Source organism: Crocodylus porosus, unplaced genomic scaffold (assembly GCF_001723895.1).
Source record: "Crocodylus porosus isolate Cpor-Errol unplaced genomic scaffold, CroPor_comp1, whole genome shotgun sequence".
NCBI classification, from domain to species: domain Eukaryota; kingdom Metazoa; phylum Chordata; order Crocodylia; family Crocodylidae; genus Crocodylus; species Crocodylus porosus.
Window position 1 is genome coordinate 36,686,052 of NW_017728948.1, and position 24,351 is coordinate 36,710,402.

The 24,351-nt window shown below is 44.8% G+C and overlaps 2 long non-coding RNA genes across 2 annotated transcripts; both read left to right on the top strand.

The window, feature by feature from the left end:
• The first annotated feature begins 1,307 nt into the window (after nucleotides 1-1,307).
• LOC109321880 lies at nucleotides 1,308-14,712 on the top strand. Its single transcript, XR_002104188.1, has 3 exons — nucleotides 1,308-1,319; nucleotides 2,490-2,494; nucleotides 14,651-14,712. It is a non-coding gene; the product is annotated as an uncharacterized LOC109321880 (long non-coding RNA).
• Nucleotides 12,070-14,539, top strand: LOC109321879. Its single transcript, XR_002104187.1, has 3 exons — nucleotides 12,070-12,419; nucleotides 13,046-13,047; nucleotides 14,525-14,539. It is a non-coding gene; the product is annotated as an uncharacterized LOC109321879 (long non-coding RNA).
• Nucleotides 14,713-24,351: the final 9,639 nt, after the last annotated feature.

A 24,351-nucleotide genomic window follows, 5' to 3' on the forward strand; every position in this document is an offset into this window, starting at 1 on the left:
TAAATTTGACTGCCATAATGTCTAAATATAATTATGTATACTAGGAAATGCATTATATATCCATCTAATTATATACAATTAAATACTATATATGTATATATTTATATATTTGATATAGCACATGTTTAATATTATGCAATATTAATTAGATATATATTACCTGCATATCAGAATAGATACATTATGTATTTGACTTCTATAATTTTCACTAAGTTTTGCAGTCTTTATACAGGCAAAGCCTGAAATAAGTGTTTGCACTTGCAGATTATACAATCTATTTTAATTATTATTTAAAAGTTTAAATTGAATCTGTATTCCCATCTATACAGAGACCTATCTTTGTGGTCTGCTTTTCCAAAATCATCCTCTTACTGTTCACTCCAGAGTTGACTGAAAGTCAGGATTGCTGCCCAGTGAGTCCAGGAGTGTGTGGAACTCTGTTTCAAAATGAGATGAAGAAACTTAAAAGTCACAGCAAAATTTTTTAAAAAATCAGGCCTGGGAACGAAGCCCTGGCTACAGCATGGTATTCAGTCTCCATCTTTGTGGCAGGGAGCAGGCTCTGAAAGCCTGAAGTTCTCAAATGCAAATGGCAATGTAACAGACAGAGAAGGGTCCTGTTACTGTAAGAGAAAAAAGTGCAGTTTAGCAGAGGCTAAACCCAAGGTAGGGTTTAAGATTTAAACCTGTTTTGACCTTCTGACTGTTTTATATTTTGTTTTGGTTCAAACTCAAGGTTTGGAGTAGCTTAGAAGAAAAGAGGAGACTATAGAAGGATGCCAGAGAGGCACTCTGTTTTGGGCCTGAAGCTGAGGAGAAAGCCTTTCAAGGACTAGGGGTCTGGTGGACTGAGTGTGATGGTGACAAGACAGGGCCAAGGAATAGATAATAGCTGAAGCAGACAGGGCCAGGCATCCAAGAACTTTTGCAGGTGGGAGCAGCACTGTAAGGGCCAGGAGCCTGGGTGGGCTGAAGCCCTGGAGGGGCAAAAGAACCATGTTGAAAACTGAACTACATAGGACCAATTGCCCAGCAAGTTTTGCAGGCTAGAGAACCTGCAAGGGCCAGGAGCCTGGGTAGGCTGAAGTACAAGAGAGGTCAGGGACCTTAGTAAACTAAAGATTAGCCAGGGCCAGAGGCCTAGGTAATTGAAGCATGACTGAGGTTAGCTGTAAGGAAAAAGACCTGTGAGGCATGGGTTTGGCTATGGGGGAGACTGGAGACTACAATTAGGGCCAGAAGGGGCGTAAGTAGTGTCAGGAGAGCAAAAATGGTGCAAGTAGAGAATGAGCAGGGCCAGTAGGACCTGAGCAGTGTCTGTAGTTCACAATTAGTGCCAGTGAGACACAGAATGGTTTTAGTTGGGAGGTTTATGATCCATTGACACAAAGTAGTGTTGGGGGAATCTGGCAAAAGCAAGTTGAACCAGGCCAAGTGCCAAACCATTGGGTCCTCTCTAGGACTCTGGGGACAGCCTCCAAAAGTAACATAAAATTGCATCAGTGAGACAAGCAAAACAATAATAGAACCAAAGAACTGGAAGGGACCTGTAAGATCAAGTCTGGTCCCCTGCCTCAGGCAGGAACTTTTTGGGCTCAGACAAGCTCAACAAGGTGCCTGTCTGGCCTTCTCTTAAATACTTCCAAGGATGGTGATGGCACCACCTCTGCTGGGGAAGTGTTCCAGATTCTGGTGAACATTACAGAGAAGAAGTTCATCCTTAAATCTAGCCTGAATTTACCCACTATAAGCTTATGTCCATTGGTCCTCATCCTCCTTTAAGGTACCTTCCTGAAGAGTTGCTCACCTAGACCTTGGTGTTCACTCCTGATGTACTTGTAGGTAGCTATCAAGTCACCTCTCAACCTTCTCTTACTCAGACTGAACAGGCCCAATTCCTGGAGTCTCTTCTTGTAGGGCCTATCCTCCATGCCTTTGGTCATGTGGGTGGGCCTTCTTTGTACCCTCTTGAGCTTTTCCATGACCTTCTTGAAGTGCAGTGCCCAGAACTGGACAAAGTACTCCAGTCGAGGCATCAACAATGCTGAATAGAGAGGGAGGAGCACTTCCTTGGATCTGTTGGACGCACATAGGCTGATGCATGTTAGAGTTCATTTTGCTTTCCTGGTGACCTCATCACACTGCTGGCTCATATTCATCTTCCAGTTGATCATAACTCCCAGGTCTCATTCAGATGCCGTGCCAGCCATTGGACTTGTTGTGTAGTTGTGGTGAGGGTTCTTCCTACCCAAATGAAGGACTTTGAACTTACCCCTGTTAAACCTCATCTGATTCTGTTTCGCCCATGAGTCCAGTCTGTCAAGGTTATCCTGGATCCTGACCCTATCCTCCAGTGTGCCCACATTTCCCCACAGCTTAGTATCATCCACAAACTTAATAATAGAACTTTTCACTCATTCATCCAAGTCATTAATTAATAAAAGGTGAAAGATTTATGCAACTTGAAGAGAAACCAGAATATTAAAGAGCACAGGTCCAAGCACTGATCCCAGGGGGACACCACTGGAGATGGCCCTCCAGGATGAGGACATCCCATCAATTACCACCCTCTGGGAGAAGCCTCTAAACCAATTGTCCACCCACCTTACCATAGACTGGACAAGTCCAGCACCCTCGAGTTTGTTTGAGAGACTCCCGTGGAAAACAAAATCAAAGTTGAGGATCCTAAGGAGCCAGAGGGGGCAGAATTAGTTAGGCTGCTGGGGGACACCTTGTTCAGTCTTAGGGGCTGGTTCTGCTACAAGAACTTCCCAAATGAAGACTGAAAGCCTTGAGATGCCTAGTTCTGGAAAGGCCAATAGGTGGAAATAGCTTACAAATATTTGCCTGGGCTTCGCAGTAGCCTGCCAAATGGTCTGGCAAGAAGACAAGCAGCTTTCTAATGGATACCTGCTGGAGTTTTGTTAGAGGTTTGTCAAAACCAGTCTGTTTCTGTGGAAACCTTTCACTGCAATGGAATCAGCATTTTGTGATGGAAACCTGCTTTGTCAGAATTTTCCAATCAACTCCAGTCCTTCATCCCTGTTCCCATACTCATCTGCCTGATGACGGCTGAGTTTAGATTTGAAGGGCAGAATCTCATTTTACTTTGCACACTTAAATGACTGTTATTCAACTGTGTAAGTGACCTTTTCAGAACTTATGCAGTTTTAGATTTTATTTAACTTTGGCCGCCTGGGGGCATGCCTGTGAGAAATAAAATGAGGGGAGAAGAAGGGTCCCCTACCATGTTTTAGCACAATAAACTAGCAATTAAGATACTAGGAGACCCAAGCTGTAGGCCCCCTTCAGCCAAATTAAACTTGAAAATGTAATTTCTGCTTCCCTGCACAGTGCTTGAAATACCTTACCATAAATATAGCATTATCCAGACTCTCTCTGTCCCACCACTTGAAAGTGACTCAGTGAGGGATCGAGATACATGGGTCAAGAAAAATGGGTACAATCCAGGGAGCATATGGAACAGTGAGATAGCTGCTGCTCTTGATTGCAGGGTGTTGGCACTGGATTTATAACCCAGATACCTTGTTCCAGGCATATCCAAACCCTGAAACTAACCACGAACTTTCCATTTGGTAATAGGCTAATTTTATTGACACCCAGTGATGGCAGGCAAGACTAATACAAGCAACTCTATATCTACCAGTCCGAGGGCTGTCATCACAGTCAAGGTACATCTAGCTAGGATGCAAGCTTCACTCTGAGGCTGTCTCTTGAATGCCAGATGTCAGCATCCTCTGAGTCAGAGGCCAAGGCCTATCCCACCTCCCTCCCCACCCCTCAGGGACAGTATGGTGGTATACCATCTGTCCATGGTGCCTTGAGTTCCCCTCTCGGGGACCCTTTGTTGCTCTGAAATCCCTTTTTTTTTGTATTCTTTTCCTACTCTTCATCCATGGGCATGGCTGATTGGTCTTTCTGTGGTCATCATACTGTCTACGTTATGTCCAGTCAGCATATTCCTTTGTTTCACAAGCCCATCACATGTACAAATTATAATTTGGGCTCTTCCTGTCTAATCCGGACTGTTTCTCAAAACCAGGAATCTTAAGGGCTCTGCATTTGAGGACTGTGAGCTGGAGCCACCTTATCTCATGTTATGGAACAGTTTGGAACATGCCTACAATCTCCAAGCCTGTGTGTCTATCCCTGTCTGCCTCGAAGGCTCTGCCAGCCAGGGTTTTTGAAATAAATTAGCCCTTGCCAGTGCCCTGGACCATTATTTTAATGCATATCTACTTTATCTATTCCCTAAGCCAATTCTCAAAAGCACACCTCTACATACAAAAAACTAGAACTCTTGGTTCCAAAATTAGACCAACTGGAAAATGGCAAGAAAATTGTCCTTTTCTGCAAGCTTTTAGGATCAATGTCCCTTTGTCAGGGTCTGGGAAAAGTGTAGATGGTCCAACATGGTTAAATGTCCCCATCTCCTTCATCTTCTAACACCTAGTAGTCATGGCTTTTTTACATGGCTGAAATTTTGGGACCCATACTTAAGCATGTATGGTGCTGTTTGCCATCCAGAGAGCAACCCTACTGAACATGCTTGTGTGCCCAGAGCTGAATTTCAGACTATACATTATTGCCATTTGGCACATAAAGCACAATAGGATTCTGCCCTAGGAATCTCACAGGAGAAATATTAAGTCTTTATGTTATAATCTGTTGCATATGCCTAGGATATTATGCAATAAATAAAGGCTATATGTATTTATTGAATGTATATGTCATTCTTCTCAACAAGGCGTTAGAGTTGCTTACAATATGCTGAAAATTCCCAACAAAAAGAAGGAGGAGTCCACAAATAGATTTTATCCTTCAGTGATAGCTATGTAAGCTTTCATTCTAAAATTGGAAATAGGGGGAATGCATGGCATGGGGGAGTTGTCTACAACACTGAATGGCAGAATGTTAAATGTCACGCAAGGCAATATGAATTGAACATGGGGGCTGTTATTCTCTGTGGCATGCTATACTTATTTCTGCCAGATGTCTTTTACGTATAGAAGCAAAATTAATTTCCATTCAATGCTTTTGATAGTCCATAGAAGGAAAGTCACCTGCAAGAGTTTTGCATGCTTGTTCCTCAGGAATTCATGCTGGTAAGGAACAGGATCTTCACTTAGATGTTTCAGGAATTAAAAGACAGATTTGCTTTCAAAGGGCTATGCACATTTTGAAACATGTGTCTCATGCCCATCTCCAAAAGCACTTTCATTTTAGTGAAAGCACAAGTGATACATTTGTCACATAATTTCCCAAAAATCTCGTTTTCTTCTCAAATGGGTTTTCCTATAGAAAGGCATGCTGTGGAACAATGACTATGGGAATCAATAAACCATCCTAAAATTCTTCTTAATAAAAGAGTGTTCCAGGGTACAAGACACGGGAGCAGACTTACCAGCAACTCCAGAGGCAGCGTGTGAGGGTCGGGAGGCAGCACCCATGCAGCTCATCAGCTGCCTGTTTATCAAGCTGTGGCCAGCCAATGGGGTTCTTCCCACCGCTCTCCCCTGGGACAAACCCACTCCCAACCAAACCCAGAAAAAAGCAGTGTGACACATGGCCTAGAGGCCCCCAGAACCCCAGCACAGGTGTTGGCTTCAGCCTCCTCTACACGATCCAGGACAATTTTTCCTGCACCAACCACATGCAGGGGCATGTGCAGCAGCAAAAACAGTGGCACAAATTTGTGCTGCTGCTAATTGTGCCAGAACCATGTGCTAATTAGCCCTCACTCATGACTAGAATCAGGTGTTCTTCTCTGATTCCCGGGATATGCAAAAAAAATGTGGATGAGGCACAGGGTAAACATGGTTTGGCTCCACTTCATGGAGAATGGGGTCACATTATTAAGCATCATCACAGACTGAGAGAGGGAGGAGATAGAGGGATTCTGGGTGAACCATTTGGGGCCTTGTTTGGTGATGTTTGCAAGACATTTAAGGCTGGTGAAGAACCAGGTATAATTGGAAATGGGAAAAAAGGCAATCTTCATTTGTGGGAGTGAAAGGAAGTTGAAATGTATTCAACATAGTGGCTCATCATGACTTGAAAAAAAGTCAGTGACCAGGTTGACTGAGTACAATCTGCAGTACTATACCTTATTCAGGCAAGCTGCAGTAACCTATCCCTGTGGTAAGTTCCAGTCACCATGTTTCCCCAATATGGGCCACGTGTTTTATAGTCATGTTCAATATTCACTGCATTTAATCAATTTCATAGTTGGTTTTCATTATTGTTCACATGCTGATTTTGGAAGCAGATTAATGATAGACAGTATATTTAATGAGCTGTCCTTGTATACAAATGTATGACAAGGAGCTTTCTTTATTTACCCCATGCTATTTGGGGGAAAAAAACTTCATCTCATATTCAAGTAAATACAGTAAAGGAGCAGAAGGCTGAGAACTCTTTTTACTTAAGTAGAGATGTAGTGTAAATTCCAACACCCACAAAATTATCAACATTGTTACCTCCTTCTCTTGACCATAATGGAAGATACACAGAACTTTCTCATCTCCAAGGAATTGTATTTGTAAACAAGTAAAAAACATTAATTTTCACATACTACACTTTGATTTTACCTATCAACTCACTTCATTTAGCTAATCACACTCCCAAATTCACATGCTTCTTAGGCATAACAAACACCTACATGTATCAAATTACAGTACATTTATCACCAAAATCCTATATTTAACATTCACTATATGGCAAACAAAGGAAAAAGATTTGTTAGAAAGCACTAAATAATATCATGATATTAAGATCCTTGCATAAAAATCAAATGAATGTGAAAAAACAGCTTTGTGGATGAGGCAACCATACTCCTTTTACCTTCTTTTTCATATCTCACATGACTGAAATGATGTAATGTGTGGAACTTGATGTTGTTACCTCAACTTTGTTTTTTATTCCTTTTTCACTTATTACAATCTGAGACTGGAGAATTTTAAAAGAAACACACTTTTTGGTGATGTATTTCAGTAATATGACTGCTAGAAGATTTTGAGCTGGGGGACTCCAAGACAATTTTGACAGTCATCTGGAGCTTATTAATTCATGGGCAGCAAAAAAGAATGTGTTTGGATCCTTAAGGTGCATACAAACATTCTAAAAGCATGGAGAAATGGTCTAAGATACATAGTTTACTCTGAGCAACCTAAGTTTAGATTGGCAGCAACATGCATCTCTTCACCCATTGGGGTGTGGAGATGCGTACACCAACAACACTCATGTGTACACAGAGGACAGTGCGCCTCTGTGTACACATGCCAACATATTCTATGGGCTCTTTAGGGTGCCAGAGACTGCCAAGCACAGTCAAGAGCCCAGAGCACTTCTTGTCATTGGAAATCCTGGGGAGTTCCCTTTCAGAGGGGCCCCTTCCTCTCACCCTACCCAGAGGCTTCTAGAAGAGACCCAGTAAGCACCCCATCTTGCACATGCATATGTTACCTGCACCCCACCATGGGACCCCACCATAAATGCCCGAGCCCACAGACCAAGAAGCCATGGCATATCCTGCTTATCACCCTGTATGCCAATCATGAAAGGCTGTGAGAAGCATCCATCTGAAGATGGCCTAGAAGATGGCTATGATGGCATGCACCTTCATTCCCATGAGCCAGCAGCTGAGTGTCCTATTCAGGGCCACACCCTACAACCTCCAAAATCCTGGACTGGGTCCATGACTTCCATATTTCTGGCAAGAACAAGCCCATCCAGGATACCACAGCCTCCAGGGTGCTCTTGCAACACCTTCACACTGCCGAGTGGCAGGTCTGGGCCCATGCCATTGATGACAACTGGTGGGAGTGGATTGTCCTGGGCAGTGGCTATAGATGTGCTTCCAAATGTGTCACGCCACTTTCATGGACATTGTTACTCAACTGGCCCCTGTAGCAGAACAGGACCGGAGGGAAGCTGTGTTGTTCCCTAGTGACTTACTTGATCCTACCCAATAGGGCTGTGCAAAATTTTGCCAGCCCTTTTGTTTTGGAGGTGTTTTTGGCCCATTTCAGCACCTGAAAAACTGAATCTGAATCAAAATGGAAGGTTCTAAAACATCTCCAAAACTAAATGTTTAAATCAGAAACATTTTGGAAAATTTTGGAAAATTTCAGCATTTTAGAGCTGAGTTTGCAGGGAAACAAAAACTAAGAAGAGGAAGGGCGAAGAGGGGTGGAGTCTGGGAGGAGTCTGGTGCAGCCCCACAGCCCTCCTGAGGGGTGCAGGCCCCTGGATCTGCATGTGGACCTGGGCCAGTAACCCAAGTCTGCTCAGTGTACCCTTTTCCAAGCACCAGGACGACTGGCAGCACATTATCATTCACATGCTTTGTGCAATGTCCAGGAGCTGGTGACACTTGGGCTGAATGCTGCTGGGCACAGAGCACTGCATGCTGTCTGGGACCTGGGGCGGTTCCATGCCATGGAGCAGCAGTCATGGTTGCCAGGTGAGGGGGCAATCCCCACTATCCCTGACTTCCCCACACTGCATGGGGGGGGCTCTGCAACAAGCCCTTAGAGGCCCCAATCACCAGTGAGTGCAGGGCTTTTTTTTTTTTAAACTGCAGCAGTGAAGATTGGGGCCTCTGGGTGCTCATGGCAGAGCCCCCCCCTCCCAATGCAACACAGGGCAGCGGGGATTATCCCCCCCACCTGGCACCTGCATAGCAGCTGTCACATATCACAGGTGCAGTGTGCTCAGCAAGGTGTCACACACTGTTCCCAGAGCTGGGACCCAGAGCTCAGCAGCACTCAGCCTGAGTGTCCCAATCTCTCAGACAGCATACAGACCATGCAGATGACAGCATCCTGCCACTACCAGCTGGGGCGAGTGGCAATACCAGTCTTCCCAGAGCTCAGCATGAAATCAGTGAGCAGACTTGGGTGCTGGTAGTGGCAGCATGCTGTCATACCACATGCAGATCTGGTGGCCTGCACCCCCTAGGAGGAGTCTGGCACTGCTCCACAGCCCTCTGGGAGGGTGCAAGCCCCCAGATCGTGAGTGGATAACAATGCTGGCACTGCTGACAAGTGATATGAGTTTTGTTTTGAAATGTTTGAGGTGCAGTGTCACAAAAAATTCTGCACCTATCTCCTTGAAACTTGGCATCGTTCATGCCCTCAGAATGGGTTACCATCCCTCTAGTTTTTGTCTAAATCAGGCAAGAAATGACAAAGTTATAGGCAGTTTATGTAAAAGAGCTGTATGATTGCTCAGAGCTCCAGTATGTAACTGTAAATAGGCCTGTCAAAAGTCTCTGGGTTAGGGTCAGAGGGAAAAGAAATGTAACCTGGGTAGTACTCCAAGAGGTACCCCCTCTCCAGTTGAAGGAATCAGAGCAGGGGAACAAGTGCTGTGGGAGGTGTAGGGACCCTCCTCCCACTATATATGAGAGCTAGATCACCAATGGGGACTTAACCATATACCTTTTAATGAGAAAACAGTACTGGGAATATAACCAATATAAACCAGAGGGTATAGAGGACACTACAATGCCCTGAGGGGGCAGGATTCAACAAAGGTTAGATACTTACAATCATAGACATATTCATCCAGTTGATAAAAGACAGGGTTAACAAAATATAAAACACAAACAGAAGAACAAACAAGACTGGTTGGTGAAATAGAAAAAGCACAAAATACAAAATGTCAAATAACAAGGAATATAGGACTTAGGTATCTGGAGGGGGCCCCCACCCTCTACAGAAATCGGCACACCAGTTGTTGCCAAGGTAGGCACTCCTTGCTGTACAGGAGTCGTTGAAGGGCCTCCAGGTGGAATGCAACCACCTTGCTCACAAGGTCAACCAAACTCTGGTGCCCCTCAGCTACAGGTAGGTAAAGGACAGCTCATGGGAGCCAGTGGCACCCACCCCAGAAAAAATCGACCAGGAGGCACTGGAGTCTCTCGGGCAGGTCCTCTGTCAAATTGAGTATGGTGCACCGGTGCCACAAAGTTGCTGCCACTAGGTTGTTCATGATGAGGATGTGTCCATGGTAGGAGAGGCTGGGTAGGCACCAGTGCCACCTTTGTAGGCATGCCTCCTTCTTTGAGGCCATCCCAGTTTTGTGCCATGAAGGTCGATGGCCCTAGGAACACTCCTCACAGCACCAGGTTAGGCCCCCTGGAAAATCTGAGGGGGGGTCATGGTGATCCACTCACCAAGCAACAGAGTATCAGTCTTGGCCCAGTTGAAACGGGCCAAAGAGGCATGTTCGTAGGCTCGCTGGCAGGCTGGCAGGGCTTCCACATCTTCCTGGGTGTTAAGGAAGATGGTCACATCATCTGCATATGCTGATAGCCAGAGCAGAGGAGCAACAGACAGGCCCACGGCTGGCAGCAAGGCCACATCGCTCAGGCGGCGCCACAGTGCATGCAGCAGTGGCTCAACGGCCAGGGTATAGAGCATGCCTGAGAGGGGGCAGCCCTGACAGATGCCTCTGCATGCAGGGAACGGGGCACAGAGCACCCCATTCACCTTGAGCAGGCTAGAAGTGTTTTGATACAAGACCTGGAGGGCCCCGGTGAAAAGGGGCCCAAAGCCAAAGGCCACCAGGGTCTGAAAGAGGTAGGTGTGGTCCACCCAGTCAAAGGCTTTCTCCTGATCCAGAGAGATAAGGCCAACGTCTAGGCCAAAGAGTTCACTGGCTGTAAGTAGGTCGCACAGCAGAAACAGGTTGCCTTGGATGGTTCTGCCCAGCACACAGTAGCTCTGCTCAGGCCCAGTGATGGAGGTTATGACAGTGCGGAGGTGGGTGGCCAGCACTTTGGCCAAAATCTTGTAATCCATGCACAGCAGGGAGACCGGCCGCCAGTTCTTAATGCAGCCAAGGTCTCCTTTCTTGAGCATCAGTGTGAGCACTGCACGGCAGCAACTGATTGGCAAGACCTTGTTGGCAAGACTATCCTGGAAAACACACAGGAGACAGGGGCTGAGAAGAGGCCAGAAAGTCTTGTAGAACTCAGAAAGTAACCCATCGAGGCCTGGGGCTTTGCCAGTGGCGAGGCCAGCTGCGGCCACTGCCAGCTCCACCAGAGACAACTCCTGCTCAAGCTCGCCAGCCTCCAGGTTACCAAGGCATAGTGGCAGGCCCACATGGAGTTCCTGTGTGGCTTCAGGGCAGGACGGGTCAGCTGTAAACAGGTCATGATAGAAGGCAACAGCATGCTCACGTACTTCACCTGGGTCAGTGATTACCTGGCCCTCAGGGGTCTTGAGGTGACCTAAGACTTTGCTCGCTGCCTGCCGTTGCTCCAGGTTGAAGAAGTGGGTTGGGGCATCTGTTTCGGCCAACTTTTGGCAGCAGGTGCGGATCCTTGCTCCATGGGCCACACTCTCCACCAAGTCACACAGCACTTCCTACAGAACCGGAGGCTCTCATGCAGCACTGCATCACTGCCGGCAGCCAGCAGGGCAGCCTCGAGCTCTACCACATCTTCCTCCAGCTCTCTGATATGGCGGCGCAGTTCATTTGTGGCCAGCTGAGTGTACTCCAGGAGGAGCAATTCAGTCTTGTGGCCTCCCAGCCCCTCCAAAAGTTAGCAAAGCAGTTCCAGAAGTAAGACTCTTGAAGCAGGCTGACGTCGAAACACTGATAGGTTACTCACATGCAGATTCTCCCCGGCAGGCTCAATTCACAGCAAGCCAGGCCATGATCTGACAGGCCCTAGGGAATGATTCAGCAGCTGCGTAGGAGTGGCAGGTGGTGCCTGGTCACATAAATGCGGTTAAGGTGGGCCATAGTGAGACCCCCAACACTCATCCCAGGTATACTGATGTGCATCGGGGTGCAGGGCTTGCCAAATGTCAACGAGACCTGCAGTCTCCAAGACGGACTGCAGCTTGTGGGCTGAGGGCAGATGAGGCTCAGGCCCTGTAGGGTCGAGCGGGGTATCAATGGTACAATTAAAGTCCCCACCTACAAGAAGCAGGTCATCATCCTCACTAACCGTGCAAACAATTGGCCTAGGTCTTGAAGAAAGTGACCCTCTCCTGTCCATCAGTAGGTGCATAGATGTTGACGAGTAGCAGATGGCATTGTGCTAGGGTGACGCAGACCATCAACAGGTGGCCGGGGACAATCTCCTGTGCCACTGCCATGTCATGCTGTAGTTGTCATGATAGGAAAGTTGCAACCCCAGCACTAAGGTTGGTGCCATGACTCAAGAACAATTGGCCTTGCCAAGCAGCGTGCCAAGCCAACTGGTTGAGCCTGTTGGAATGCATCTCCTGGAGGAAGGCGACAGCCAGCCGCTTCTGGTGCAGGAGCTCCAGAACGGCCTCCCGTTTCACCGGATCTCGACAGCCGTTGATGTCAAAAGTGCCATTGGTGGTGGCTGCCATGGGTGTGGGTATGGGAGAGGAAGAGCAAGGTAAGGTGTAGATAAAAGAGCAAGCCCCCAAGAGCAGAGCAAAAAGCAGAGACAGGTCAAAAAAAGGCCTACTGTGTACTCCAGGGACCCTGCCAGGCCCCACTCATTTCTCACCCACTGTGCGAGTTTCTCCAGATGATAAGCCATCTGCCTAGTGCCCAGATCTTGCTGCATTAGCTTGGCCGCAGCTCTGGCAGCCTTGATGAAAACTTTATGGTCTGTGCACCACTGGGTGATGTGCGCCGCTATGCTCTTTTGTCCTTTTGTCTGTTTTTAAAAAGTTAGGAGCCCCCCATAGTCAGGACCGACCTAGGCAGGGTCTGCCAACATGGGCTGCACATTTCCAACAGAGGAGCGGTGAGGCCACACACTGGTTGGGAGCTCTGCATCTACACCCTCAATATCTAAACCCATCAACCTCCTCTGATCGTCTAGGTCAAGGTCTGGCTCTTGAATAGCAAGCCCCACCTTCTTGGGGGGAGAGAGGTCATCCCACTCTTGAGGCCACTTGCAAAACTCAGAAAGCTGGATTTCCATCTCACTAGCCTTCTCATCTAATTCAGCAACCTGGGAGGTGACCAAGAGGTCAGCAGACTCCTCTAGTTCCCCCTGGGTCAGACCTCCAGAAGACAGACGTTGTGTATATGTCTTTCTGCCACCTGTCTCTGAGAGCTGGGAGATAGGTGAGGGGTTAATGACCCCTGCCTTTGCCTCCCCCACCTCCAAGCTGTCCTCATCCCTGGTCAACAGGGTCATTGACTTGACAGCTGGAGCAGGGCCAGGCTCTCCAGCAGGGGCCTCCCCAGCACCAACTGAGGAAGGTCTCAGTGGGGATGGGGAGTCCTGAATGGTCCCTTTTGCTTTCTTCTCTTTGTTCTTCTTTTTCTACTCTGTGGCAGATGGCACACCCTTCACAGAGGATGGGCCAGACTGCTTCTGGCCTGCCTCCCCAGGGACACCCACCTCAGACAAAGCTGGGGTGGAGGGCAACTTGCAGGAGGCCTCAGCCCCATCATCTGATGGGGCCTTGGTGCCACAATCACTGACCACCCCAGCCTCAATCAGAGAGGTCAGGGCAGGTGGGGGGAAGTGGAGGCATCAGCCTCTCCACCTGGTGGCATCTCTGTACTGATGGGGGTGGGCATCATAGGTGGAATGAGTGGCGGGAGGGTTGGAACCTAGTCCCAGCCCCTCCGCCAGATAGCATTCTTATGTCAGAGACTCCAGCCCCCTCAGATGGAACAGGGGTCAGGAAAAGCTCCTAGCCTCACTGGGTGGGGCCTGCTTCCCAGAAGTGGATGGGCCATCTGTCAGCACCTCTATAGTCGCTGATGTTTTGGCTCCATGGGCACTGAGCTGCTAGGTGGGGAGAGCTAGCTACCACACTGAAAACATGTGGTCTCCCCAAAAGAAAAATAGATAACAAACCTCTGCCCATTGAATATGAAGCTCAAGGACTGAGGCCGAGACTGTGGGCCCTCCCTGAGAAGCATGAAAACCTGCCTTCAAAAAGACAGGACATGCCTCAGTTTGGGGTTTTTACTCCCTATGGTCAATCGGTGAAAGGGACTCGTAAGACCCCCATAGGGCTAACCCCATAGAGCTCCTGATCAGTCACGTGTGGGGGCACATTAGAAATCACCACCTTCACTGCTGGGGTGTCTAGGGGCATGACAAAATAATGTGCGCGCGTAATGTCCAGGCCCTCTGTGCACACCTTGTTAACTGGGGTGGAATCACTCAGATAAATCATTGGGACCATGTTGACACGACCTGCATAATGTATGTTACGCTGTCCCAGAAGACTAGCAAGGGCATCTACGCAGACCTCAACCCCAAGGAAGGGAGGGGTGTGAACCCTCAAACCATGGGTAATGGGGAGGTTCTGGGAGGCATCCTCATGCCGGCTGCTGGGTGTAGGAGCAGCCATTCCTGTTAGAACAGGGTTAATTTCCAGCTATAACTAAGCAAAGACAACAAAAAAAAGTTTATACTAACTAAAAAGATAAGTGCCTGGGAATGCAGCCACAAAACTCTAGATGGGAGGGGGAAAAGGGGTGGAGGGAAAAAATCAGCTGGGGATCGAAACAGAGAAAAAAAAAGAAAACAAAGGGGTGGGAGAAGAAGGGGTAATTAAGAGCACCCCTTGGAAGGCAAGCTAATGGAAAAGGTAACTCCCTGCTACAAGCAAACAGAAAGAGAGAAAGAAAAGACACAGTAAGAAAGAAGACTATAAAGACAAAGAAACCGGAAGTACAGGGGGGATGGGACAAAGAGGAGAGAAAAGTGGGGGAAAAAACTACAAAAATGCAAGAAAAGAATCAGAAAGTGAGATAAACAGAGGCTAGAGACCATTAGGTGGGAGTCAGAAAAGAAAAGAGATAGCAAGTTGGAGAGTCTTCTGCTCAGGATCGTCCCACGCAGCTCCAAGTGAGACTGGTCTGGTGCGTCCAAAGCAGAAGGAAGAAAGGAAGGAAAACATTGATGTCTAGGTCTCAGTAGTGGGTTACTATAGAATTAGCTATAGCGCAGATATTTCATTTAGGGGTACACTGATAAAGATTTTTGGGGCCGATACCAATGGCCGATTATCAATGAGCTACATAGGCCGATACCAATCTGATTGCCAGTATGCAGCATGGAAGCTTGCAGACCAGTGTCCAGTTAATAAGTCTGTTGTGGGGAGGGGGAGGTGGAGGGAAAAGGCATGTGGGGTGGAGATCAAGGTCCCTGTGGTGAGGGAGGAAGTGGGGATGAAGCAGGCACTGCCCAGCTAGGGCTGGGCATGGGACCGAGCCATTAGTGGCTCTGAGTGATGCAACGGGGGTGGCTCCCACTGCTGTGCGCACCCCCAGGGATGGCATGGGAGGTGAGTTCCCCCCAGATCTGTGTGGGGTGAGGGTCAGCGGCCACTGCAGGCTGGGGCTGGAGGCTGCATTGGGCTCTTCCTGGTGGGGGGTTGGGCCAGGTCCGTGCTCAGGCCAGGCAACAGTGGCAGCTCTGGGAGGGTGGGCTACCACCCCATAGCCCCTGCTCCCCTGCCACTGCCACTGCTCAGCTGAACCACAGCCTCAGTCCAGCTACCTGCCAGGAAGAGGCCGGCATAGCTGCTGGCACTGAGCCTGCAGTAGGCAGCCTACCCTCACCCCATGCACAGATCTGGGTGACACCCCCCCCATGTCTCCCCTGAGGATATGTGCAGTGGTGGGAGACACCCCCCCCCACCCTGTGGCCCCTGGAAGAGCTGTTCATAGCTCTGTCCTGCACCCTGCCCCAGCTGGGCAACCCCTGCCCCAGCCTCACTCTCCTCCTCACTGAAGGAGCCTTGATCCATCCCATGACAACCTTTCTCCCCGCCCCGCCCCTTCCCCTACAACAGACTTGTCAGCTGGATGTTGCTCTCCAAGTTACCAGGCTGGCCATGCACACAACATTTATCAGTGACGTTGTTGGCCGCATCAGACAAAAAAAGCCAATTGCCAATAATGTCGATTTTCTTTTATCAGTGCTGATACAATATGGACCAATGTATCGGTGCACCTCTAACTTCAATGTCAGGGAAGTGGTTTTATATGACCTACACTCTAAGTTTATAGGTATATTTCTACTACTCAGATGCACCCATATAGGTACTGAACAAAATCTTCACATGAAAACTATATGGCAAAACAGGTTATTCCTCCTCCCCTCACCCCCATTTCTCTATTACGAATATTGTGTGTACTTTACTTTTTCTCTTCAAATCACAACATTACACAGATATTTATATATACAAATAAGAGCTTCACATAAAAGGACAGAACTAAATATTTTACCTGGAAAAAGAATTTTTAATTTTGTTGTAACATTATTCATGTGCTGCTTTGGTTAATATATAACCATATCTCCTGAATCAAACGTTTTATTGTTATTTTATTATTACAGGCATTCATACAGCCCCATCACTTTCATATCTGGGTATCTTTTACTATTCAAAATAGAAACACAGAGATGAATGAAATTTCCCACATAAATCAATGGAAAATTTCCCATTGACTTGAGGTTTCAATCTTAAAGTATAAAGTGAAATGTCTCTTGATTTTAGTAGGAACAGGATCTAGCTCTTAATGATCTAACATGTATTAGTTAGCTTTCTGACTCCCAACACACATGCAGTCATTGCTTTAAAAGGGTGAGGGGAAAAAAACCAAAAAAAACCACCTCCCAGCCTTACTATAAATTGCATCTATTGCAGAATCCATAGTTAGTGAAAAGTGTTGACAATGAGAGTGATCTGTAATACATTCAAATACATGCAACCTGGTTTCACGTATTTCTGTCAAGAAAAGCATGTCCTGTTGCTAGTTCCTGTGAGCTTTACCCATGAATAGCTTATGTGTGCCTGATAAATGCAGATGGTGTGGCAATCAGAAAGAGATGCGGTCTCTCAGGTAACTTGGTCAGTCTGTTTGGAACCTTATGAACAGTAACTAGCTCCTTGAAATTCACTGGAAAGAGGACTGTGCAATACAAATTGTAGAAAACAAGAATAATATTCTCCAAGGTATTTGCTTCACTCAGGAGAGAGATGCATTCTGCACTGGGTAAAGACTCCAAAGTTAGCCCCAGGTAGAATATTTCATTATTGGAAAGTAGCAAAGAAATGGATAATTACAGTGAGGTCCACTACTGAGAGGACCTGCACAGCTAGATTCCTGAACAGCAAGCACTGAATTCTATTAAAATTCAACAAATGCCGAGATTAATATAATTGGAAACAAACATGCTGCTTTGATGTTAAGCAGGCAGAAGACCTCAGCTAAGGTTAAGAGCAGGCGAGAGAAACCTTTTCCCCCGGGCACAAAAAGACAGCGCTCAGGTGGCCAAGGGGTCTTTCATGGAAGAGAACTGGCTCTTCCACAAAAATATGGATCTGTCTTTCCTCATGTCAGCTTGAGCAGCTGTATGCATCTCCCCACCCTCCACAGACCAGGGTCAGCTTGCTCTGTGGAAGGTGCAGAGGCATCCCCCTGCTGCTCAACGCTTTCTGGGACCACCAGTATTAGTCAATCTGCTGGTACCTCCTGCACCTTTCACACACCAGGATGACCCCTGGAAAGTGTGGAAGGCATTTCCCTATGACCACTAGAATTGAATGCCCATGTCTAAAAGGTTTATCAGCTACCCAAATTCTTACCTGTTATGATGTTCTCATTCTCTTCTAGACTAAATTTATTCCCAGTAGCTTTCCCCCATGTCTTAGCCATTGCTAGAAAGAGGGAGAATATGGGGTAGAACTGTCTTAAGAGGAGAGATTGGCCTCACTAGGTCTGCCAAAGCAATCCAAACTCTCCATGATCCAGTCCATCAGGAGAAACTGGGAACAGTTGTCATGGTCAATGGAATGGACAAAGCTGATTGGAGAGAGAGCATTAACAAAATATAAGAAAAAAACAGTGATTGATTTAATTCAGTCCTGTTTTTGGAGAGCAGAGGGGAAGTTGGGGGTGGGGGAAAAGGAGTAGACAAGGTTTCCAGTAATATCATGAAAAATTTGCACCTAACCTTGTCTAAAAAACGGTGGTGATGTCATAGCTTTCCCTTCTGTTGTGGCAAAACATTGCTTGGACATAGTTTATTCTAGAAGAGTATAATTTTGTGAACAAGTTGTAACATTTAATTCCTTATGTGGGTACTTATGTCTGGTAAGCCTGGAGATGAACACCACCTTATGTGGGTACTTCAAGCCTGTTGAACTTAAATACTCAGTCCTAGTTACTATGGCAGTATGTGATAAAGAAAGCCAGAAGATAACTATACTTAGACTTTCTTTTATGAGAAAGGTTTCATTGCTTTTAACCTTGAGAACTGAAGAAAGCATGTGCATTCATAGTGGAGATCCCATTGTCTGGCTGAGTCATTTTGTAAGTCCAGAAAAAGACAGTGGAACAAAAGCACAATCAGAAATGTAATAGAAATGCTGTAATCATAGGTGAGACAAGAGCAAATCCTGGTCACCTTTTACATTTAAATGTCCTGTTGGTACTCACTTAGGTCTAATTATATCAATAAGACTAGTGTGAGTAAGGGAAGTTGGATAGAAATCTTACTATTCCAATACTGCTACTCAAATAGATTATACAGGTTCTAAGGAAAAACACACACAAGTACAATTCAAATGATGTCTTGCTTCTCAGAGACTAGAATGTAGGCAATATCATTGATCCAGTGGAAATAAAAAGTCCATTGTGTCTTTTTTTTTCCTTAATAAATAAACTTCTCATAACTTTCAATAAGTTACCCCAAACAGTTTGATTTGGTTATAAAGACATGTCTTCAGTGGAAAACATATATTTTTTTTCTGCATCAATTTAGCATTATGAATTAAATCAATATCAAACTAAGGCTTTTACAGTTTTAGAAGCATTGTTTATCAACATGTCCTTGAGTAATGAACTATAAATAAGAAGCCTGCAGATGAACACCAGGTTTGTCTGCATCTACTTGAATTCATTCAGAACATAGCCCATAGATTGTTAACTAGTCTGTTTACTATTTTCTTTCTGTGGCTGCTTTCTAGTGTTCTTCATTTGATTTCCCTTCACTGTTCTGCAGCAGCCATGTGAACACAATGAGTGTTAGGTATAAACCCAAGTAAAATAAAATAGAAGATGAAAAACCAAGGACAAGTACTCCAAGTTTTGGAGAAAAGACTTTTTGGCCCCAAAATAATCAAACTAATTCAGGCCTTTACAGTTCTGTATTTACATATCAAAGATGGTGGGCTAGGTTTTGTTCCGTTTTTGTGGTACAAGCTTCCTACCTGATGTTCAGTAAGTAATCTGACCTATTTGTGCCTGCCTTTCCCTATCTATAAATTTGTGATAACACTTATGTACCTCACAGAAGTGTTATTAAGATTAATTAGACTCCTCAGAAGAAAGGTACTGCTGAAGTGTAAAGTATTATCTATGTACAGCAGAGAAATACCTTTTTTCTCCAAGTAATGCAGACTGTTAATTATCTGCAAAACTATGCTTGGCAAACATTTGATCTGAAACTCTGTAGATAAGGTTATGTTGGGTTTTATTTTTTTCCCCAGCTCCTTTTTTCTTTTCTTCTTCCTCTCACATACTGTAAAGCACAGCAATTTCTAATGCTAACCTTGTATTTTTTGCATAACTTTAAATTAACTTTTAATTAGATTAGATATTGACCTCATGTCTACTCTCTACCTTAATAATCTTTGCATGTAATCTGTTAAACATTCATAAATTTCATGTAGGTGATTCAACACAGATTAATTTAAAGAGTTCTATGAATGGGGTGATGAAAGTTCAAATGTGTGTAGTGCAGTTAATTACCAAATTATGCTGAGTGTTAAGACAAGTTCCTTGGTGAAAGCAAAGAAAAGTAACTAGATTGGAAAGCATTACACAGTAAGTGGATATTTGGTTTATTTTGGTACCCAGAATATTTAGGGCTCCTTATTTAGCCTTATTTTAAAAAATGTGATAGTGTCTTAATTTTTTTTAAGTGATTAGTGAATTTTGTGTGCCTTAATATATGGTGCCCAATTCATGATGTCTTGAAGGGGCCTGAGTTTACAAAGTTCTTAAATCTTTATCTCAGTAAAGCAGAACTTCGGGGAAGCTGAGGGGGTGGTCTATGCATTTCTTTAAAATAACTGAGGAGCCTATTCCTTTTCACAGTAAAATAAAGTAAGGTTGATATTGAAGGATGAGTGGTAGCAAAACTAAAAGTGAAGCAAGTTATATTCATAAACATTAAATCTGTCATTTAATGAGATATATATATACATCTCATTAAATGACAGATTTAATATATGTATAGTATCAATCTCATGTCCCAAATATAATTTAATCAAATATCTGTACTGGAAATCTACAGAATCATGACAGATAGTATGTGGAAGTTAGCAATTGTTTTCTTTTGTAACCAGGTTGGGTTTTTTTTCCTTTTAATCTTCCCCTGAACCTAATTCAGCAAGTTATTTAAGCAGCCCCAAACTTTAATCACATAGGGCATTATACACATGCTGTGGGAGTCGGGGTGCTGTGTTCTAATTAAAGCGCCTATAACATCTTGTGTATCAGCATCCCTGTGCTTCAAAATGGCAGTGAGGGAGCTATATCTAAAGTTCATTGAATATTAAATGAGCTTTAGATAAAGTGCCCCCGCTGCCATTTTGAAGCAAAGGGATGCTGATACACAAGACACAAGAGGCTGCTGGAGTGCAGTAATTGCCATGCTCCAGATACCTCAATTAATTGAGTCTGCTCTGATGTGCTGGAATTCCAGCATATCAGAGCAGCCTCCCTGCTTGTGTACAGGCACCTGTAAATTGTCTCCTTTAAGCCAGTGGGATCACTCAGATGCTAAAGTACATTGTTAAATTATTATCTCTGACTAATAAGGTATAAACAGGCCACATTTGCATGTGCCCATCCACCAGGCCCTGTAAAGTAGAACTCCATATATTAAAGAGGATGTATTTTAAGGGTGTGTGAAGCTTTGGGTGCTGATTTGATTTAGAGGAGATTCGGCTCAATTCGATGGCCGAATCTGCAAATCCAAATTGCATCAAAGAACCTATTAAAAGGTCTAAATCAATTTAAAGCTCTCTGAATCAATTCAGAAAAGATTTGGAGAGCTTTGGTGATTTGGGCAGTCCCCACCTGCTGCAGCAGAGAGCTAGACCCAGACTCTGATCTGGTAAGTAGGGGCTGGGGGAAGCGGGGATGGAGGAGGGGGGAGGGGACCATGGGAGGTCCCCCACTAAGCCCATCCCCTGCCTGCTCCCTCATCCCCACCATCCTCTGCCTCCCCACAGCCCTCTCCCCCCATGGCTGCCTGGCATGGCCCCAGTCCCTGGCCCTTTACAAAAAAACCCCTATTCACCGGGTGCTGTCCAGTGGGGGGCAATCCTCATTGTCCCCCACTGCCCCACGCTGCATGAGGGGCCCTCCCATAGCTGCCCCACCCACCCTAGCTCCTGGCCTTTTAAGAACACCCCCCACCAGACTCCACAATGTAGCATGGTGCAGCAGTGATCACCCCCCAACAGGCAGGAGCTGGTGAGTGGGATGGTTTTTTGTTTATTTTTAAGGGCTGGATCTGATCTGGGTGGGGCAGCAATGGGGAGCTGGGGGAGTGGGCAGGGGTTGGGGGGCTTGTGGCAGAGCTCCCCACATGGCATGGGGCAGTGGGGGGCATGGGGGTTTGCCCCTCCCCCTGTCTGGCAGCAGCCAGTGAGTAGGGACTTTTTTTTTTCAAGGAACCGGGAGCTGGGGCAGGCAGGACAGCCAATGAGAGCAGGCAGGGGACAGGGCCTGTGTGATTCAGAGGTTCGGCTGACTTGGCGGAAGCCAAATCTCCAAATCAGAAGCAGCTGAATCGATTCAGGACAGTGATTTGAATCACCAAATCAAATCACTGTCCCTCAAGTTGACCAAATCCAAATCCAAAGCAAATACTTGCCACTTCGCACAGGCCTAATGTATATCACTTGCATAGGCTTCCAGCATTTTTGTGTCACCCTTTTTACAGAAAATGAATGCTGGTTCTTCAACAAAGCTAGCCGCTATGGCTGCAGGAGAAGATGCAAAATCTGCCCCATTATTTGCTTTGTTTGGAGGGTGAAAGTGTATAGTGGATAGAAAACAGCTACACAATTATCATTTTACTTACATGCCTGCTTTAAAGAATAAATACCAAGATCATAGAGGAATTGTTTATGAAATCCAAGTGTAAATGTAGAAATTTGAGGAAGCAAACTTACTAGTGGAAAACTATCCATTAAATAATTCTATTAGGCTAGGGTATTTCTTCATTTTAGTTATTTTTTTCATGTATGAAAGTGTAAAAATACGTACTTTAAACAAGTGAACACTGTAAAGCCATTCTTCCTTTAGGCATAGGAAAACATAAAAAGTAGAATAAATACTTCCAACAATACTTTAAATTCATACCTGAAGGAATTATTATCCGTTATATTATATAATATAATGAAAGAATGAAGAAAAGCTTTTCAGAGGCTGTACACATTCTGCTGCTTCTTTTAAACAAGAATTGTGCCCCCAAATTAATACTGAGGCTTTTCATAATCCATTCAAAGATGTTCTAACAGTAATGCATTGTATATGGAAGCTGCTTTTGTGGGAAAGCTCCTAATATAATCCTCATGGAAGTACTTTTAGTACATTTTTTCTCCTGAGCCTCTAAAATATCATTCCATTGTAGGTCAGACCTGGGAACAAAATTTTGTAAGTGAGCTTTGTGACTTCTGAAAAATATAAAAAATATACAAGTTGGCAAATATAGAAAGGTTTTTGTTTGTTTATTTATTTGAACCAATTAACAAAGTCTTACTCTGCTAACATAACTCCTACATTTCTCAGGACACTGCATAGATATAAATCTAATAATACAGGAGACTGGATAATTTATGACTGGAACAAAACCCTTTCTCCTTGTGAAAATGAGAAAGACTTACTACAGGAACAATCAAGCAGGATGCCCTGGAAATCTTTAACTGGGCTAAGGTGACTGAGGTGAGCACTTGGGGGTTCTTTTTTTTTCTTTGCATCTCCTGAAATATGCTGTTAGACTACAAAGTTCAGTGTCAGAAATAAATATTAGTCAAAACAAAGGAGAATGTTCTCTCATGAAAGGATTTCCTTCCACTTTTGCTTAAAGACTACATCATGACTTAAATTTATATACAGTTTTTCTCATCTCATTTCCCAACAGATGAGTCTCAAGACTGGCATAGTCTCTCACATGGAATGAGGGTAGGTTTGTACTGTAGTTTGTATCAGTGAAAACAAGACTGGATACCTATACAAGAATAGTCTGTACAGACAACTCTGCACTGGGAGGGGGATGGGCAAAATAATCGTATCTTTGTGGGATTCATCAAAAGGCACTAAGTCATATTTTTCAGAGCAAGCACTGTTTTTCTCATTCATGTGGCTGTGTATTCAGTATACATACTTATACTGTACTTCTGTCCCTGTTTGTGATTCTACTTCATATACAAAAGAAAATAGTGTCATTGTTATTTTTTCCTATCAAAAATATGGATTTTTTTTCAGAGCAATATTTATTTTACTGAACGCTGAAGAGTCCTTCTTACACAGAATAAGCATAGGAAATTACAGAAAATAGAATGCATTACTGAGAAATCAGACCTAAGAGAATTATTGTCCATACCTTGCTAATATAACATGAACATGAATAAAAACTTTCCATTGACCTTACAAATCCTGCTCCTTCTTTTAAACAAAAAATATCCCCTCATATTAATACCAAATATTGCCATAATGCAGTCAAAGGTGATGCTTTGTGTAAAGAAAACTCTTTTTGGACATAGTTTGTAGTGATCACCAGATTCAATAAACACAGGCATACCTGAATAAGAAGAACTAACAACAAGCTATTTGTGGAATGATAGGAAACCTACATAGTCTCTTGGTCTTTCTCTAAATGACCTGAAGGATCATCTCTCAACTTCCCTAGTCTTCCAAGTAAGGGAGTGTCTCCAAATTACAACTTCTATGTCTATATCTTCCCTCTTAACAAAAAGCACAAAAATCAATGTAAAAATCAATTCACTCCCACCTATAGTCATATTCTGGTAAAATATTAACTTGAGGCCCAATGTACAATTTAAAGAAAACTTTTGCTCCTTGCACTTCCACTTGCAAAATCCAGTCCTTCTCATTGATTTTGCTTGATTCTACCATATCTATATCTATATAAGCCTTCCAGTGTATGTTCAGCTATGTGCACTTATGTTTTGTGTGCTTGGGATCTGGAGCACCTAGCAAAATGGCTCTTCTAGCTACAGTTAAAAGATATCTTTCCAAATATATGTTTGGGGCCATTTTACCTTCTGCACCTGATGCACGTCTGTCTGTGAGCTCTTAGAGGGCTCC